This window comes from Perognathus longimembris, chromosome 28, assembly GCF_023159225.1.
Source record: "Perognathus longimembris pacificus isolate PPM17 chromosome 28, ASM2315922v1, whole genome shotgun sequence".
Lineage (NCBI taxonomy): Eukaryota > Metazoa > Chordata > Mammalia > Rodentia > Heteromyidae > Perognathus > Perognathus longimembris.
The window spans coordinates 64,601,436-64,618,124 of NC_063188.1; the positions used below are offsets into that span (position 1 = coordinate 64,601,436).

A 16,689-nucleotide genomic window follows, 5' to 3' on the forward strand; every position below is an offset into this window, starting at 1 on the left:
AAAATGCAAATGAGTTGAAAGTAAAAGGAAGGAAATAGGCCAGGTTCTAGACTCATGAATGTAAGCCTAGCTATTCAGGAGGCTAAAATCTGAGGATGGTGGTTTTAAGCCAGTCAGGACAGGAAAGTCTGTGAGACTCTTTTCTCCAATAAGCCACCCAAAATCCAGAAGTGGAGCTGTCGCTCACATGGTAGAATGCTAGCCCTGAGAAACACACCAGGAGGGAAACAGACATAAATGTTAACAAAAAGCTGGGTTGGCTATGCTAATATCTGACATAACTGAGTTCAAGAGAAAAATATTATCAGATAAAAACAACATACTATATATTAATAATAAGGTAATTTGCCAAAAATAGATGACAATTATTATCTGTGCATCAAAATGAGTGTTTTGAAATTATATAAAGCAAATATTGACAACAAGGAGGTAAAAATGATAGTTCAGCAATAATAGTAGGGAAATTTAATGTACCATGTTCAATAGTTTATGGGAAAAAAACAAGTAGAAGATTAATAAGGAAACAGAGGCTGTGAACTGCATCATAAACCAACTAAACCCAACATTTGTGCAGCACACTGTACAACTGAAAGCACAATTTTTTCTCAAGTTGATAATTTTCCAGGATACATAATATATTAAGTCACAAAATATGATTTCAATCATATATTCCATCTTCTCTTATCACAATGAAGTAAAATTAGAACTTAATAACAGGAATAAAATTAGGAAACTCGCAAATATGTGGAAAATAAAATTCTCTTTTATAAATGGATGAATCAAAAAGGTTCCATAATGTAAGTTAGAAAATATATTCAGAAAAATCAAAGGAAGTGGTGCTGTGGCTTAAAGTGGTAGAATGGTAACCTTGAAATGAGGGTCTCAGGGACAGTGCCCAGGCCCAAAGTTTCAAGCCCCACATTCAACAAAAAAAAAATATCAAAGTGAGTAGCAATTGTGTGTGTGTCTTTGATTTGTAACAAAGCTTTACAGACAAGTGCAAGCAGTAAATTATCTTTTACAACCTAGAACTCATTGTTGAGTATGAGTTTTTGGTACACATAAGAAGGAATATGAATCCTACAATACCTGGCAATGATGGGTGATTGTTGACTCATGCAGATTGGTCCTGAGAATAAAGTTGATGTAAAAGCTGAAGAAAGATAAAAGAAAAATAAAAATGAAACTACAACTAACAGAAACTTAAGAGATGTAACAAAACATAAGAAAGAGAGAGATTTCTAGCCATAAACAACATTAAAAAATCTTAAATGAATATCTTACTTTGCATTTTAGGGACCTAGAGAAAGAAGAGCAAATCAAACCCAAAACTAGCAAAGGGAAGGAAAAAGAAAAGATGCACTGAAAATGGGGAAAAAAAGTAGAAAAATTAATCAATGTTAGCTATTTGGCAATCTCATAATGAACAAATCTTTAGGTAAAGACTGTGAAAACTAACTGAGAGTACAAATATTTATTTAAGCTCCCAGGTTTTAAGATCTTTCATTTTATAGTTGGCCAGTGGGCCATAGTGAAGCAGAGCATCATGGTAGACAGGGAATGGAAGAGCAATATCATACCATATGGTGCCCAGCTTGCAGAGGGACAGAAAGGGATAGAGATGTGGGCCAGTAAAAAAAATACGACTGTCAAGTACATACCCATCAATTACTTACTGACCCCTCCTAAAATTTCCAGAAGCTCTATAAATGGTACTACCAACTATACACTAAGCCTTTAGTAATAATCCATCTGTGGCAGACAATTCATATCCAAACTATAACAAGTAAAATAAGAAATAAAGAAAAAAAGGGTTGTAGTTTTAGCTCAGAGGAAAAGCATATGCCAGGAAAATGCAAGGCCCGGAGTTCAGTCCTCAGGTCTGGAAAAAAAATGTCTCTAATTATTAAAATTATTAACTGGAGCTATTATTGACATTATATAAAAAAGAATACTATCACGCTTAGAATAGCAACAAAATTGTTAGTACAGTGAAAATGATCAAAATCATAAAGTCACACAACTCACAAAAGACTTCCACTTTTATGAAGAAATTAAAAATAAAAATTAGGAAATTAAATCAGAGATGAAAATTTCTTTCCTCCCCCAAACCCCAAATGTATTCATTTATTAGTGCATTTTGTTATTTAAAATTTTTGTTGATTTTATATTAATTGCACAAAAGATTTCACCTGGAAATTTCATATACACTGACAATATATTTCAATATTATTAACACAACAATTAATGGATAAAGAAAACTCAATATATATATAAATATGCACAATAATAAATTATTATTCAACCCTCAGTAAGAATGAAAGTATGTCATGTGCAGGAAAATGGATAGAATTAGAGATCATTACATTAAGTGAAATAAGCTAAATAGAGAAAGACAAATATAGAACATTCTATATCATATGGGGAATAGTCACTATTTCATTTTACCAACTGTTTAATAAATGAGTTCAATTCTTTTCTTTTCTTTTCTTTTCTTTATTTATTTTTTTTTGCCAGTCCTGGGCCTTGGACTCAGGGCCTGAGCACTGTCCCTGGCTTCTTCTCGCTCAAGGCTAGCACTCTGCTGCTTGAGCCACAGCACCGCTTCTGGCGGTTTTCTGTATATGTGGTGCTGGGGAATCGAACCTAGGGCCTCGTGTATCCGAGGCAGGTACTCTTGCCACTAGGCCATATCCCCAGCCCGATGCAACTAATATTTTTTTTAAAATTAAAATGGAAAGACCTTTTCCAGATTCATTCTCTAAGGCCAGCATTACCCTGATACCAAAGTTAGACAAAGAAACTAGAAGAAAAATGTATACTGCCAATTATACTTTATGAATATTGAGAGAATCAGTATATAAATTCTGAACAAAATACTAGCAATCTGACTTCAGAAGCACATGGAAAACATTGGATACTTTGTTCAAATAGGATTAATTACCATAATTCATGTTTCTTCAACATGCTAAAACAATATAAAATATTCCAGCAAAAGAACAAAAGGGGAGAAACACTGAATCACCACAACTAGTGCAGCAAACACATTTTACAACATTAAATACCTTTGCATGGTCTTCTATGAATTGAGAATGAAAGAAAATATCCATAGCCAAATTGTATCCAAGAGTAAAAAATAAATGAAAGACTTTCCTGTAAATGAAAACTCATACTAAGTGAACCAGACCCAAAGAAAAATAGACTGTATGGTTTCCCTCATTGATAATAATTAGTATATGTCTAGGATAGTTCTAGCAGATGATCACATTAGCTTAATAACTATGTACATATGAACACATAATATGATGCTAAGTGAAATGAACTGCAAGATATGGAAACAAGAGGTTTTTACATCGTTGGTGTTTTTAATGTACTATTGTAAATTATTTCTTTTGTTTTTCTTTCCTATAGTTTATACCCTGTTGCCACTGTATTTGATTTTGGTACCTGGGTATTCTATATATGTTTATCTGAATTAGGGAAGGGAAGGGGAACATCAAAATGATGAGACAAAGGACAAAGGATGTACCAATGCAATAATAGCAATCCTTACAAAACTGTATGTTGGAAACTAACTGTACAACTCGTGGGGGGGGGTGACTGGAGGGGAGGGATGGTGGGAGAAAAATGAAGAGGGATAACAAGTTTGACAAGAAATGTACTCATGACCTTATGTATGTAACTGTAAGCCCTCCGTACATCACCATGAAAATTATTTTTTTTCTTCTTTATTGTCAAAGTGAAGTACAGAGGGGTTACAGCTTCATAGGTAAGGCAGCGAGTACATTTGTTATCCAACTTGTTACCTCATCCCTCATTTTCCCCTGCCTCCCCACTCCGTTTTCCCTCTCCCCTAACCCATGAGTTGTACAGTTGGTTTATACCAAATGGTTTTGCAAGTATTACTTTTGGAATGGGTTGTCTTTTTATCCCTATTCTCTTGATTTCCCCAGTTCTAATACATGTATATACAGTATCCAGTGTACTAAGATCAGATACAGTGATAGCAGGGCTAAAACCACAGGAAGGGAATATGAGAGAAAAAAAATCAAGAGAAAAGGGTGTGGTTATACATGGCATGTTGAAAATAATTACAACAATGATATAGCACTTGTTTCCATAATGTGGAGTTCATTTTGCTTAGCATCATCTTATGTGTTCATATGGGCATAGGTATTGGAATATTGTGATCTTCTGCCATGACTACAAACATGTATTAATTATTTCCTATGAGGGAAACCATAGAGTCTAGTCTATGTTTGTTTGCACTTGGCTCACTTCACTTAGTATTATTTTTTCCAAGTCCTTCCATTTCCTTACGAATTGAGCAGTGTTGTTCTTTCTGGTAGAGGTATAGAATTCCATTGTGTATATGTACCACATTTTCCTGATCCACTCATCTACTGAGGGGCATCTGGGTTGGTTCCATATTTTAGCAATGACAAATTGTGCTGCGATAAACATAGTGGTGCTGGTGGCTTTAGTGTGGTCTTGCTTATTGTCTTTTGGGCAGATGTCCAAAAGTGGGGCTGCTAGGAGCTCTATGTTTAGCCTTCTGAGGAACCTCCATACAGCTTTCCAGAGTGGTTGAACAAGTTTATATTCCCACCAACAATGTAGTATGGTTCCCTTTTGGCCACATCCCCTCCAGCATTTATTATTGTTAGTTTTCTTGATAATAGACATTCTTACTGGGGTGAGGTGGAATCTTCATGTTGTTTTGATTTGCATTTCTTTTATGGCCAGTGATGTAGAACACTTCTTCATGTGTCTCTTGGCCATTCTCATCTCCTCTTCAGAGAAGTCTCTTTTTAAGTCTTTAGCCCATTTGTTAAGGGGGCCATTAGTTCTTTGAGAATTTGTTTTGGAGGAATTTAATTTTTTGAGTTCTACATGTGTTTTAGATATGAGGCCTTTGTCCTTTGTATGGCTGGTAATGATCTTTTGCCAATCTGTGGGATTTCTGTTTATCTTGCAAGCTATGTCCTTTGCCCTGCAGAAGCTCTGCAGTTTGATGCAGTCCCATTTGTCCAACCTTTCTTTGATTTCTTGCATTTCTGGGCCTTTATTAAGGAAGTTTCATCCTGTGCTGAGGAGCCTGTGTTTTCCCTATTCCTTCTTGTAGTGTTTTCAGGGCATCCGATTTTTCTTCAAGGTCTTTGGTCCATTTGGAATTGATTTTGGTACAGGGTGATCGAACAGAACTGAAGACCCAGAAATGAACCCACAGAACTATGGCTACTTAATCTTTGATAAAGGAGCTGACAAAATAGGGTGGAAGAAAGACATCCTCTTCAATAAATTGTGTTGGCAAAACTGGCTCAACACCTGTAACAAACTAAAACTAGATCCTTATATATCACCCTGTGCCAAAATCAATACTAAATTAAAGGTTTTTAAAAAGAAAAATGTCTAGGAAGCCCAAATTTACTATTCCTTTTCAACATTGCACTGAAAATTTTAGCCACAGCAATAAGACAAGAAAACAATATTTTTAAAAATCACCCAAATGGTAGAAGGAGAAACAACACTGTCCTTCATGCAAATGATGTGATAGAAAACCCTACATAATTCATCAAATGGCTTTTAGAGCTTACGTGAATTTAATGAAGTTACAGGGTCAAAAATCAACACTCAATAGCAAACATTATCTTAAATAGAAATTAAGAAAACAGTACCATTCATAATAATGGCCCAAATTAAAATTCTTAAGGTTAAGCTTCACCGAAGAAGTAAAAACTTTGTATGCTGAAAATTACAAAACATTGATGAAACAACTGAACATCACACACACACACACACACACACACGATATTCTGCACAAAATGTCATCAAAGTTACTGTTAAAATGTTCATACCATGTAATTTACAGATTCCATGTATTCTCTATAAAATCATTTTTTATACTGTGAATGAGCCAATCTTATCTTATGCTGTCTGTTTTATTTTTCATAACAAATGTCATACAGGCTTTCCAAATTTCTTCTTACACCATAGCTGTACACAGTAGATAAAGTTGGGAAATACTTATGCTCACTTATTGGAAAAAATTGTTAGGATATACACAGTACCTCTTTGGTGGACTGCTTAGTTCACCTCAATTTTTGCATCTGTAGAAGGAGACATACAACCTGTGATCCATTATATTCATGGATTATGGATTCAGGAACTGAAAAAGGAATGTGACTTGGTGGATTCTTGGAGCATAAGTTGGAGGTACTGTGAGTGGCATTTTTGTATTTTTCCCATGGCAATGCTGAATTTAAGGGGTATTGAATCCCATGAGTGGCCCTAGCACATTCATCTCTACATCTTGTGCATTTTACTGTACTTTCTCTCGTTTTTGAGCTGGATTTTCTCCCAACCAGTCTAAAGTCATAAATTGTCACATACAAAAAACAAAAATGAAAGTTTAAATCCAGATACCATTAACTCATGCCTACAATTTCAGCTGCTCAAGCAGCTGAGACCTCAAGGATTGAAGTTCAAAGCCAGCTCAAGACAAATATTCCATTAGATCCTATCTCATATTAACTCTCCAAATGATGGTCTGAAAATGAGTCTCAAATGGTAGAATGCAGCCTTGAGCAAGCAAGCTAAGTGACTGTGAGTTCCCACAGTCAAGGCCTAGTATCAAAAAGATAGTTTAGGTTAAACTGGGAGTGATGACTCACATCTATAATTCAAGCACTTCAAAGCTCTAGAACCAAAACAAATCAAAGAAAGGTTGGGCAATTGGGATTGCATCTAACTGCAGAACTTCTGCATGGCAAATGACCTTACTTGCAAGATAAATAGAAAGACACAGATTGTGAGAAGATCTTCACTGACTACACAACAGACAAGAGCCTCATATCTAAAATATACATAGAACTCAAAAAATTAAGTTCCCCCCAAAAAATCCTCAAAGAAACCACTACCCCCATAATAAATGGGCTAAAGACTTAAAGAGAGACTCTCTGCAGAGGAAATGAGAATGGCCAACAGGCACATGAAGAAGTTCTCAACATCATGCCAAAAGGAAATACTACTTCACTCTTTGTGGGAGTGTAAACTTGTTCAGCCACTCTGGAAAGCAATATGGAGGTTGCTCTTTATAAAATCTTGAAGTGATTTTTACACAGCTAGAAAAAATTCGAATTCTTGAATTTATATGGAAATGAAAAAGAGGCTAGCTTTCCTCTCATTTTTGCTCTCACTCATCTGGGTAAGATTTTCCATCTCATCACCTGTCTTCTAGGATCTGTCTAGGCTGAGATCATCTAATGTTATCTTTCTCACCAGTTGTTTCTTACACATGCACTTTATAAATTATTTTTAGATATCAGAAGCACTTAATGTTAATAATCCTACAGAATTAAAAATCATACACATGTTGTTTTATAATACAAATGTAATGATTTTAATTACATCAGAGCAATTTTAAAAGGCTATCAGAAATAAAATTTTGAAATGAACCAAAACCAAATTATATTCTGCTTTTTCAAAGATATTCAAATAAATATTTTACTTCTCAAAAGTTAAAGAAAACAGCATTAGGACATGTCCTAATTGATTATAGCATGTTTTAAATCCAACAAGTAATATTTATGCACCATGAGAATGGCTATAAAAGCAAATGAAGATATTTTCAGGGTATATGAACTTTACCTGTTTAACGATATACTATTTGTGGATATTTTTGGAGTATTTTTATTGTCTTTCAGTATTTGTACAAAATATTTGCTGTGAACTCTATGGAAACTCATCCTGTTTGAGCCAGTTTGAAAGAATAGATATTTGTAGGCTAAGCATCGAACTCCCTTATGACCCAGCAGCCCTACTTTTGGGCATCTACCTGAAAGATTAAAAGCAAGACCACACTAAAGCCACCAGCACAACTATGTTCATTGCAGCACAATTCGCCATTGCTAAAATATGGAACCAACCCAGATGCCCCTCAGGAGATGAATGTATCAAGAAAATGTGGTATATATACACCATGGAATTCTATGCCTTTATCAGAAAGCACAACATTGACCCATTTGTAAGGAAATAGAAGGACTTGAAAATATTTATACTAAATGAAGTGAGCCAGAGTCAAAGAAACATAGACTCTATAGTCTCCCTCATTGGTAGTAATTAGTGTACATCTAAGATAGTAATAGCAGAAGATGGCTCAATAGCTATGTCCATATGAACACGTAAGATAATGCTAAGTGAAATGAACTCCAAGTTATAGAAATAAATGATTTATCATTGTTGTTTTTAGTTTTAATGTAACATCTGAAATTATGCCTTTTTCTTCTTTCTTCTCTAGGGTTTTACTCCTGATGTTACTGTAACTGATTTTGGTACCAATTGTGTTTTATATGTGTTTATTGGAACTAGGGAAGGAGAATATCAAAATGGAGAGACAAAGGGTGAAAGGAGAACCAAGACAGTGGCAATACTTACAAAACTATATTCTGTAATCCAACTGTACAACTCATGGGAGGGGGAAGGGGAAAATGGGGAGGGGAAAAGAAGGGAGAAAAATGAAGGAGGAGGTAACAGACTTGATAAGAAATGTATTCACTGTCCTATGTTTGAAATGGTAACACCTCTGTACATCACTTTGACAACAAATAAATTAATAAAAACGAATAGGTGTTTGTAAACTCAACTTTCTAATAATAAGTAACAGTCACATCTGTATGAAAGGCAGAGTTAACTTTCAAAAACAGTTTTATATTGCAAGTTTCACAGATTCATCCCAGTATATTATCACTGAGTTTAAATTACATTGAAATTTAGAATAGGAATATTATCCATTCAACAACATTAACTGTACCTTCATATTGTACTAGGCACAGTGTTGGTACTAAAATGTAGAAATATGCATTTTATAACCACTGCCAGTATATTAGATTATATGTTAACATAGGAGAAAGTTTCACAAGATACTGAAGAGAGATAGCCCCAAATCTAGCATAGGATAAAAAGAGGTGACTCAAGAAAACTTCACAAATCCAAGCATCCCCATTCCCTGATATAACAGTTCCTCCCCTTGTGTACCTGAGCTAGTCTGGATGAAAAAGAGTATAAGGCAGGAACAGGTTGGCCTCACTAACATGTGACCAATGTAGTCACAAAGGGCTAGGTGCTCAAAAAAGCTCTACATTTGAATTTTAATGTCCTGTAGTCATTCTCTTGAAATTGATCATAATTCATCTTTGAATACAGCAATGAAGTGTGGGGCACACTGACTGGCCCTGCCTGTCTGTGCCCCGGAGGTGTGTGGTTGTTGTGCCTCGGGAGTGAGGCCCTGAAGAGCCCCGCCTGCCTCAGTCCCTGGGGGCGTGCTTGCTTGCACCGCCTCCCGGAAGAGGCATCCCTGTTAGCCCCGCCTGCCTTCTGGGTCTGGAACTGGAAAGGCGGCTCTACCTGGCCACGCCTCCCAGCCTTAAGACCATGTGTAGCAAGATGGCTGCCGGCAGTAACCTGGGGGCGGTCCTGCTATTACTTAGGCCACCCCTTAGGGAGGTCCCATGGCCTTCTGCCCTTGACTGACAGCCCCTGGCTAGGTATGTTACACCCTCCTCTTCCTGCTGCCATTGCCCATACTTAAGATCGGGTCCACCCCACTAAAACTGAGAGCAGTCTTGAACCTCTTCTGAGTTGTCTGATTGTCCAACTGCCGACGAAAGGTTGGATTGGGCTGGGTGTGGGCGACTCGAGGCTCGTTACCTATTCTGGGTTCACACTCAGCAGGGTGCGCTTCCTTGCCTCTCCCGCTGGCTGGGAGAGCAACCGGGGTGCAGGGACCCCTGCAATGAAGCACCAAATAAGACACAAATTCCCATTTCTTGTTCTCTTCCTGACTCTGGGACAGGGTCTTAGCCTTTTTACTCGAACTTCCTATCTCCCAAGTACCTACTTGATACACTGTTATCATTCTGCCTCTAGTGGTCGTCTAGAAGAAAGGTGGAACAGGTGGTGTTTGGATTTACATGGTCCCTGGCACTGTAGCATTAGATATCAATTACTAACATCATGACACCTGTAGTGGTAAACTTGCCAGAGACTACAAATCATCTGGACTGAAGCTCATTGAGTATACCTGATGTATGTACTCCATGTGTCGCTCCTGGGGGTTTGTAATATCCCTGGACACTTCAGTTGAAGCAGTGAATCTTTGGGGAAAAAAAGGTAGTTGGGTAGGTCTTGCAGCATCTATAGCATGCTAGTTTTCTAGGAAAAGCTATTGCCAAGAATAATGAGCTAGAGTGTTTCCCCAGTCATCAAAGGTTTGCACTGTGCCGTTGTCCTATAGATAGTTTCACTTCCATGAGAGTATGTTTTGCATGACTTTTCTGTGTTAAGGGACTCTTTCTATTCTTCTCAAGTCCGCATTTGCTTATCTCTCTTGGTCAGCTTAAGGCATGCTCAAATACAAATTTCTGTGGTTACATTTGAGTTAAATCTTCAGATGTTTCCAATTTAGTCTAGCATTACACAATAAAGATGAATGGCAAAAATTAGGCTTCAATTTACATTTATAGCTTATACCTTTAGAACATTCAATACAAAATAAAAAAAACATCAAGCTGAAGGACTGATCATGAAAGAAAAGAAAATTATTTATATTTAATTGTACTTAACATCTCTGTTTTCCTACTATTTGAACAAGAGACACTGAATTTTCATTCTATGAAATTATGTAATTAGGAAGCCAATTATGTATAAGAGTGATAATACGTGCTTTCTAAGATTAGATTTCAAAATACATGCTGCAAATTGATTGCTTGTTCTCTCAAATCTCAAATGATCTAGAGAAAAACAGCTACTGAGTCATGAAGATACATTGTGTGTGTGTGTGTGTGTGTGTGTGTGTGTGTGTGAATTTTTTATTTTGATTATAAGGGTAATGTACTTCTGTAAAGTAACAGGTGCATAAGTCAGATAATTGGTACATTTTTTTTGACAATGTTACCTCTTCCCTTGCTCTCTCCCAGTTTTTCCCTCCCATTTCCCACCCACATGTTATATATAGTAGTTCATTTTCAACATAATGGAAGATACATTTTTGAAAATTTTTTATTGTAAAGGTGATGTACAGAGGGGTTACAGTTACATAAGTAAGGTAATGAGTATATTTCTTTTGAACAGTGTCATCTCTTCCCTCATTTTCTCCCAGTTTATTCCCTCCTGATCCCCTCCTCCAGAAGTTCTGTAGTTCATCATTAACATATTTTCTAGTGAACGAAGATCCAATTTTTATATGGCCATTTTTTTGTTTTGTGGAATTCGAAAAATAAGATCGGTACATTACAAGAAGATTTAAAAAAATCTGATAGATGTGCAATACAGAATTTACAAAGGCACAAATCTAAGCTGCAGAGACTGTGAAATCTTAAAATCCCTACAATGTCACAAAAATCTTGAGAAGTGCACTAAATTCCATAGAACATGGAATGGTGGTTCAATCCATCGAATATAAAGGCAAAATTTAAAACCAAAATCTTCCTACTTGACTTGCTGACCATTAACGCATTGGTTGGTTTTTACTTAGGCATCATGGTATTTGTTTTGTCAATATGATCTCAAGAGCTGAATTATAGGTATATATTGTGTTTTTTTTTCTCTGATGCTTTGAACAAGGCTAAGCAGTGCACAGTGTGCAATTAGAATAGTAATCACTGTTGTTTTATTCCCATGGTACTCTTCTGTAATAGACTATGCAATCATCCATGCACCCAACTATCCAAGCAGTTGTTGTAGACCTACTACATGCCAGGTAAATGGAATTGCTATGTCTGTAACACATTTGGCTATAGAATTTTGTATTTTCTTGTGATGGTGAAAGTAGTTTCTATCTTTTCTATTATGGATGATTCAAATAAGTTACAACTTACTTGTCTTTAACCTGATAGACTAGTCAAAAAGACAAAGAAGGGCACTACATTTTAATATAAGGAAAAATCCAGAATCAAGACATCACGGTGATAAATTTATACTCACCAAACAAAAGAGGCCCTAAATATGTCAAACAAATTCTCACCGAACTACAGAACAAGATAGACACAAACACAATCATAGTGGGAGATTTTAATACTCCACTCTCTCCAAGAGACAGAACCAACACACAGAAAGCCGAAGCAAAGAAGCCGAAGACCTACGTAACACCATATCCCAAAGGGATCTGACAGATCTGTACAGAGTTTTTCACCCCACAAAGACCCAATACACATTCTTCTCAGCAGTCCATGGAACATACTCCAAAATAGATCATGTCATAGCCCACACAAAGAACCTCAGCAAATACAAGAGTATTGATGTCATCCCATGTATTATATCTGATCACAGTGGAATCAAGGTAACCCTCAATAACAAAGGATACCACAGAGGCTATACAAATACTTGGAGGCTAAACCCCTCACTGCTATCTAACACTTGGGTCACAGAGCAAATTAAGGATGAAATTAACAAATTCATAAGCCACAATGACAATGAAAATACATCACAAAAAACCTAGGGGATACAGCTAAGGCAGTGCTGAGGGGCAAGATCATTGCCCTCAGCACTCACATTAAAAGAATGGAATCAGAGCAGGTGAATAACCTCACAATGAAACTAAAACAACTGGAGAAACAAGAAATGACCTAATCTAAATCGACTAGGAGGAGAGAGATCACAAAGATTAAAGAAGAGATAAATCTGATTGGAAATAGAAAGACCATTCAACAAATAAATAAAACTAAAAGCTGGTTCTTTGAGAAAATAAATAAAATTGACAGGCCCCTTGCAAGATGTACAAAAAAAAGAAGAGAAGAGACTCATATATGTAAGATCAGGGACTCCACCAGAAAAATTACAACAAATACACAGGATATTCAAACAATCATAAGGAACTATTTCCAGGACCTCTACTCACTAAAGAATAATCATTTTACACAAATGGATCAATTCTTAGAGAAGTATAAACTGCCCAAACTGAATCAAGAAGAAATAAATCAACTAAATAAACCAATAACTTACAGCAAGATACAGGGGGTAGTCAAGAGCCTCCCAACAAAGAAAAGCCCAGGCCCGGATGGATTGACCAATGAATTCTATAAAACCTTTAGTGAGGAGCTAATACCAATACTCTCAAACTCTTCCACCAAATACAAATAGAAGGAGAAATCCCAAACTCATTCTATGAAGCTAATGTTATACGTATCCCCAAACCAGGCAAAGACCCAACAAAAAAAAGAGAACTACAGACCAATATCACTAGTGAACACAGATGTGAAGCTCCTCAATAAAATATTAGCTAACAGGATCCAAAAATTGATCAAGAAAATTATACATCATGATCAAGTAGGCTTCATCCCACAGACACAAGGATGGTTCAACATCCATAAATCCATTAATGTAATTCACCACATAAACAGAGCTAAAACCAAGAATCACATTGTTATCTCAGTTGATGCCCAAAAAGCCCTTGACAAAATATACATCCATACTTGTTAAAAGCTCTGGAGAGAACAGGAATAGATGGAACATTCTTTAAAACAATAAAAACCATATACAACAGAACAACTGCTAATATTGTATTAAATGGGGAGAAACTTAAACCATTCCCCCTAAACTCAGGAACAAGACAAGGATGCCCACTCTCCCTACTTCTTTTCAACATAGTGCTGGAATCCCTAGCCATAGCAATAAGGCAAGAGGAGGGCATCAAAGGGATCCACACCAGCAAAGAAGAAATCAAACTATCCCTATTCACAGATGACATGATCTTATATCTGAAGGACCCAAAAAACTCAGTCCCCAAACTCCTACACCTAATAAACCATTTTGGCAAAGTAGCAAGATACAAAATCAATCTACGAAAGTCAGCAGCTTTTCTGTACACCAAAAATGTACAAGCAGAAAAGGAAATTATGGAAACAATACCATTTACAATAGCTAAAAAAAGAATAAATTACCTAGGGATCAACCTAACTAAAGATGTGAAGGACCTATTTAATGAGAACTAGAAAAATCTAAAAAGGGAAATCAAAGAGGACATAAGGAGATAGAAACACCGCCCATGCTCATGGGTAGGCAGAATCAATATAGTGAAAATGGCCATATTACCCAAATTGCTATACAAATTCAATGCAATCCCCATCAAGATCCCAGCTACAGGGGCTGGGGATATGGCCTAGTGGCAAGAGTGCTTGCCTCATATACATGAGGCCCTGGGTTCAATTCCCCAGCACCACATATACAGAAAATGGCCAGAAGTGGCGCTGTGGCTCAAGTGGCAGAGTGCTAGCCTTGAGGAAAAAGAAGCCAGAGACAGTGCTCAGGCCTTGAGTCCAAGCCCAGGACTGGCCAAAAAAAAAAAAAAAAAAGATCCCAGCTACATTCTTCACTGAAATAGAGAAAGCAACCCATAAATTCATATGGAACAGCAAAAGACCTAGAATAGCCAAAGCAATTCTAGGCAAAAAAAAGCAGTGTAGGAGGTATCACAATACCAGATTTCAAGCTCTATTATAGAGCCATCATAACAAAAACAGCATGGTATTGGTATAAAAACAGACCTGAAGACCAATGGAATAGAATAGAAGACCCAGAAATAAAGCCGCACTCTTACTGATATTCGACAAAGGAGTGAAAGACATACAATGGAAAAAGCATAGCCTCTTCAACTACTGGTGCAGCCATATGTAGAAAACTCAAAATCGACCCTAGCCTATCACCATGCACCAAGATCAACTCAAAATGGATCATGGACCTCAACATCAGACCTGAATCTTTGAAACTACTGAAGGACAGAGTAGAAAAGACGCTAGAACTTATAGGCACAGGAAGGAACTTTCTAAATAGAGTCCCAGGGGCACAACAAATAGGGGAGAGTCTTGACAAATGGGACTACTACAAAATAAGTTTCTGCACAGCTAAAGACATAACCACCAAACTAGAAAGAGAGCCAACCATATGGGAAAGGATCTTTACCAGCAAAGCAACAGACAAAGGCCTAATAGGAAATGGGCAAAGGAGCTAAAGAGAGACTTCACAAGAGAAGAGATAAAAATGGCAAAGGAACATGTGAGGAAATGTTCAACACCCCTGGCAGTAAAGGAAATGCAAATAAAAACAACCCTGAGTTACCTCACTCCAGTTAGAATGGCCTATACTCTGAACTCAGGCAACAACAAATGCTGGAGGGGATGCGGGGAAAGAGGAACCCTTCTCCACTGTTGGTGGGAGTGCAAATTAGTACAACCACTTTGGAGAACAGTGTGGAGGTTCCTCACAAAGCTCAACATAGACCTACCCTATGACCCAGCCATACCACTTCTAGGCATCTACCCTGAACAACAGGTCTCAGGATATAAAAAAGACATCTGCACTTCCATGTTTACAATAGTTAAAATATGGAAACAACCCAGATGCCCCTCTACAGATGAATGGATCAAAAAAACGTGGTACCTATACACAATGGCATACTACATAGTGATTAGAAATGACGAAATATTGTTATTCGCAGGGAAATGGTCAGAACTTGAACAAATAATGTTGAGCGAGACAAGCCTAGAACATAGAAAACAAAGGGGCATGATATTCTTGATATATGGCTGTTAAGGTGGGGGAAGGAGGAGGCAGTAGAGACCAGGTCTGTGAAACAAAAAACTTCTTGTCAAATGGTATTTCCTACAGGTTTGGTTCAGCGACCTTACATTATGTAACTAAAACCAAACAACTACTAAACATAAAAAGGTCTAAAATAGACCTCTCAGTGGATCACAATAGCTCAACAGCTATGTATGTATGATCATATAAGACAAGGATAAGCAAACTCTATTGTTGACATTATATTTAAAGTTCTAGGTGAATTTACTTTGGTGTATGCCATGTGGCTACTGTGTATGTTTTTGGTACACTGTGTATTGTATATATGCCTATCTGATCTAGGGAAGGAAAAGAAAAATGAGGGTGTAAGATATCACAAGAAATGTACACACTGCCCTATTATGTAACTGTACCCCTTTTGCACAACACCTTGTCAACAAAATTTAATAAAGAAATTTTTTTAAAAAGACTAGTGTAACATGATGATTTCTACTCAGCTTGTCTGCATGGATTATCTAAAGGTAATCCTCAGACACAATTCAACAAAACCTTATTCATTTTAATTCTACTAATTTGAAGAGTGTTTTTGTTTGTGTTTAAAGGAAATATAGATGTAAACACAATACATTTGGAAGACTCGGTAGCCATTTTGAATGGTAGAACTATGATATAACACACATCTGAAAGAACTAGAGGCATGGAACAATTCTAAAATATAAAATGGTGTATTTATTTGAATTTATATGAGTTCCTGAAATCATAGGAAGTGTGTAAGATGTGAGTTAAGCAGCAAATATGATGTGAAGCACTGGTGGCCCCTGCCTGTAATCCTAGCTACTCAGAAGGTTGAAATCTGAGTGCTGAGGTTTGAAGACAGCTCAGGCTGGAAAATCCATGAGAGTATTATATCCAATTAACTACTAAAATGCTGGAAGTGGAACTGTGGCTTAAGTGGTAGAATGCTTCTCTTGGTCACAAAAGCTAACCAATAGCTCAAGGTCTTGAGTTCAAGCCCTAATACCATCACACAAGAAAGCATGCTATAGTAAGAATAAATCATTCTCATTATTCTACTTGGACTGGCTTTGAACTGCAGTCTTCATATCTCGGCCTTTG

The 16,689-nt window shown here is 36.9% G+C and overlaps 1 non-coding gene across 1 annotated transcript; it reads left to right on the forward strand.

The window, feature by feature from the left end:
• The first annotated feature begins 950 nt into the window (after positions 1 to 950).
• Positions 951 to 1,076, forward strand: LOC125344415. Its single transcript, XR_007209535.1, has one exon. It is a non-coding gene; the product is annotated as a small nucleolar RNA SNORA40 (small nucleolar RNA).
• Positions 1,077 to 16,689: the final 15,613 nt, after the last annotated feature.